This window comes from Chinchilla lanigera, unplaced genomic scaffold (genome assembly GCF_000276665.1).
Source record: "Chinchilla lanigera isolate Chin_1 unplaced genomic scaffold, ChiLan1.0 scaffold00040, whole genome shotgun sequence".
Taxonomy (NCBI): Eukaryota; Metazoa; Chordata; class Mammalia; order Rodentia; family Chinchillidae; genus Chinchilla; species Chinchilla lanigera.
In genome coordinates this window covers 17026325-17030907 of record NW_004955441.1, presented here as the reverse complement: position 1 = coordinate 17030907, position 4583 = coordinate 17026325, and the positions used below count along the sequence as shown (strand labels likewise).

At 39.9% G+C, this 4583-nt stretch overlaps 1 protein-coding gene across 8 annotated transcripts in view; it reads left to right on the top strand.

Moving 5' to 3' along the window:
• The window catches only part of Nrxn1 (neurexin 1), a 947027-nt gene that overhangs the window by 147096 nt on the left and 795348 nt on the right, over positions 1–4583 (top strand). The window lies entirely within an intron of this gene.

Genomic DNA, 4583 nt, shown 5'->3' with positions numbered 1-4583 from the left:
GATCTGGTGAGGAGAAAAAGCTATGCCTCAGTCCCGTAAGCGAGAATTGCGATTTCTAGATTTTTGGGATGGGGTGTGGTAAAGTTTTAATGTTTAAGAATGTATTTACATGTTGTCTGTGACTGTAATACTGTTTCAGCAGTTGTCACCACCTGACTTTTTATTATCCACTTACTTGCTGTTTTGTTTGCACCTGAACCCACCCCACTTTCCCTCGTGTTTTATCAGGACAAGAATTCTCTTTGGTATTTAATCGTCAGTGGTTAGGATGAGGTGAGGTAGAGATTAAAAAGGAAATACCTTCCTAATGAACGAATGTCCCAGGCTACCTGTTCTACAAATGCCTCGATACCAGCATTCATAGAGCCTCACAGTGTTCTTTTTATACTTTCTTCAAGGGTAGAATGCTCAAGGTTCTTACCAAAGCTGTTATTCTTATCAATAATCTGTCTTTAAATTCATCTTTGCTATATTCCTAATGCAGTCTCATTTCTGTGTTTTTGCTCCTTAACTAACCTGGAAAAGGCCTTTTTTCTTTTTTTGTCTTGGTACCCAGTATCAAGCTCAGAACCTTATGCTTGTGAAGCAGGTGTTGTGACACTGAGCTATATCCCCAGCCTGACCTTTAATACACCTTCATTCATTAAAATAAGTGTATCTGGTTCAGATTCCTCTTTTACTAGGCAATTTCTATGGACAGATCAGCTCACACCATCTTGGCTTTTGTCTGAACTCACATTTTATTAAGAGCATTGTGTTATTTCTGTATAGGAAACCAAATGCTATGTCTGTGGATGGCAGAATAATTTTATTAGTTAACTGATTAATTCATTCTTTTGTCATAAGTTCCTGGGGAGGGGGGGAACTATTGTAATCTTTAAGAATAATCTTGACAGTAATACGTAAAATGTGGAGATCGGCAGTGGAGATCGGGAGCGAAGATCCTCAGAGGCTTTCTTGAGACCTCTTTGTTTTCTGCCGTAACCTCCCCGCAGCTCCTCCCACACCGTGCTGTGCTCCGCATTTCTTTCTGGGAGTGTTTGTCTCTGTCAGCCCTGCAGTAGCAGGTCAGGTATTTGATGATGTCAGTGTCTTGTTCAGTTCTGTTCAGCAAAGATTTGATGAGTGTCCAGTCTGCTACAAGTCTAAAACGAAGGCTGCAGATTCAAGGATATATTCTCTGAAACATGGAGTGTAGAGGGTGTGTGCATTGCTACGGAGCCGTGCTGGAGAGCCCTGTGGATGTGCATGCAGTATCTGCAGGGTGCAGAACCGGCCTCCTTAAAGTAAAAGTGGTTTCATTCCAACAGCATTTACCATAACTTTAAAGGCAGAAACTTTACTCTGCTTCTATATAAATCTCTGCTCAGATCTTTTGCCCTTGAATTTTGAGCATTTACCTATAGTTAAAGAATATTCTGGCCAGTCATACATCAATAAATGATTTTAAAATAATTTTTGGAAATTAAGCAACAGATATATTTCATAAATTGGATATTAAAAAATTTAATTGAAAACTATTATATTTGAGTTTCACCAAAGCTTGCATTTTTGTACTCTACTAGTGTGTCTAAAAATTAACCATGAGTCTAATCAGTGGTAAATCCCAGGTTAGGATAGGTCCAAAACCACATTTGAGCTGCCTTTGGTTATGCACCTTAGTCTAATGTAACTGTGGGTGGATCAGTGCATCAATAGCAAGATAGAGCTTAACAGAGCCTGGATTCACTGATGCATCCAGATAATTCACGCCATTGTGGAAGGGAGTAGCCCCTCCTCCCTCTCCCTCTTCTCTATATATATTCAGACATAAATACAATTTTGTAGCTGTAAAAACCTATTCCAATAAAGTATAAAATACATCCTGTTTCCTGAGACTAGTCATTAAGAATGTAAAAGAATTACAAACATTCTTAGATTCTCGTCAAACTTCTGCAGCGTTGCTGTAATGTTACTGCCCTGACAAATCTTGTCCACCTGTCAGGACACAGCAAATCCAACGGGTGTGCGTCCCAAAGCAGCTGTTAACAGCAGCATCAGATTGGAAGTTCTGCTGCAGATGTGCAAGGAAGCACAAGTGAATCAGTACTGCAGCAGAATACAAATGCCCTTTGTTAGTCCATCCTGTCGGTGCTGGCTTCTTGCTCCCTTAGCAGAGAGCGCAATTCCCAGACATGATTTGTTCGGCCCCGGATCCGGATTTTTGATTTCTGAATTGTGTGCGTGGTGGAGATCTCATTTTTCTTTATTTTGTCTGGGCTGTCAGTTTTGACACCGGATAGTCATGTTAATTTCCCATTTCTTCCCCAAAGCAGATGCCCAGATTTTTCACTTTCATGGCAATAATTTTTGAAGGCTTTACGAAAGTGTAAATTTTCTTTATCATTATAATGAAGCTTGACAAATGGTCCTAAAGGATCAGGTAGAATTTCCTTTTAGCTGAGTGAGTTGGTTGTAATCAGGCCGTTTCCAGGCAACGGGTCCCCTGGTTACTGGTTTCTTAATGTCTCTAAACCTGGAATCTCATTCTGCAAAGGGGTGAGAAACCTTGGGAAAACAGATACAAGAGAAAATGATTTCTCACTCTATTTCTTTGAAACAAGCCACTCTGTGGCTTGTTTTTGAATGCAAAGTTTATCCTACATTTGCATTTACCAAATCTATGTTTATGAGAAGCGGAGAAATCAGACTTTAACCCAGAGGAATGATATTAGTGCGTTAGAGGGACAGCAGGATTCTTTGCTGGAGAGGAGAATGTCTGTGACTGAACTGAATAACCCATCTGTGATCCTACAGGCTTGCTTTGGCCTGTTGTTCACCAGCCCTGTAGATGGAAGAGATATGCTTCATTTTGTGTAAACCACAGATCCTGAATACTGGTGAGGAAAAGGTAGTCTCTACAGCAGAACCCAGAAACCATACGTTTTCTTCCAAGCATTGCCAGCCTCGTAAATTACTGTTAAAAGAACAATGTGCATTTTTCTGTATTTGCTTTTAGGAAAACACGAGGCACAAACACCTGGCAGCCTGCTTTCTTCCCCCCAGGAAGCTACATAGCTGACAGCAAGTCCTGAAAATCCACCCCCACAAACTAGGTGTTCCGGTCAGGTTATTTGCATTTGTATTGTTTGAGGTGGATGCCGTTACTTGCTGGTATTCCTTAATACAAATGCATTTTGGACCATTGATGAAGGAATGCGTGTGAGGTGTGATGCTGAGGGAGTTGAGAGCTATCGATACTAAAAGGATCTCACTAGGGGTATGGGCTTTCCAGTAGGCGATTTTCAGCGACTCGGGCGCAACCAGGCGTTACTTTTGCAGAATATCCCCTCTAAGGGTGCCGCTTGTCACTGACTCCCAGAGACTCAGGCCTAGAAGAAAACAGGAGACTTCTAGTCCAATCATTTGGTCTCCTGAAACAGGGAACAGAAGCCCAAAGAAGACTAGTTCCTACTCTGGCTTGAAATTTGATACAACCTTTTTTGATTATCTCTCCTTACCTGTACGCCTGACACCCTTTTCATTAGATCACCATACACACTTCCACTTGGTTAGCAGGTATACTGCAGAGAATCCCAGAGAATCCCCAGCATTTCATTTCTCCTTTTGTATTAACTATGGAAAAACACAGAGTCAGATTTGTGAGATAATGTATTAGGTGCACATTTGTAAAAGTGTAGTGTCCCCAGACCTGGGCAAAAATTCACGGCAGAAATCTTGTTTAGAAGTAGATACACAGTCAGTTTTTGCAATTTGTCTTTATATCAAGAAATGTAGAGTATGATAAATTACAGGCCAGGATTGCAACATCAAATAAAATTTCATACTCACTATGGTAAATCTGAGTTTTTTAGTGGGCATCTATGTATGTGGATGCATTTATAATAAAACAAATATTAATTGCATGCTTATCTCCTTAACTAATTGTAGTTAATTAATATAATTTGTAAAATAAAAAATAATTTCAAATACATGCCCTTATGTTTATTACCTTTACAGCCCAGGTTAAAATTTATTAATAATTTCAATTACATTGTAGACAGACTCAACATATGTAAATATGGATGTATTATTCAGGGAATTATTTACTTTACATAATACATGCTTAGGAAATATATGTACCATAGCATTACCATACATTTAGAGATTTTCTGGTCTAATAGATTGTGACCTTCTCAAGGGCAGATTTGTTTTCTATCTTCATGTTCTTTAGCATACTGCCAAAAATATAGTAGTCACCGAATTAATGTTTATTAATTATGTGATGCAAATTCCTTTCACCAAATAAACATTTAGAAGGACAGGTTGATTGGTCAGCATTTGTCTTGGTTACTTTTCTCTCATTGCTGAGACAAAATACCTGACACCCAAAGTTAAAGGAGGAAAGCTTTATTCAAACTCACCCTTTGTGGAGGTTTCAGTCCATAATCAGCTGGCTCCAAGGCAGGGAGGCACATGGCAGAGGGCAACAGTTCATGGCCACAAGAGACAGCAAAAGCAACAAGGGCAAAAAGGGAGGAGCAGGAGCAGAGCGAGCCTAGTTTCCTCCCTCACATTGTATGCAGGTTGCCCGCGCTGTGGCA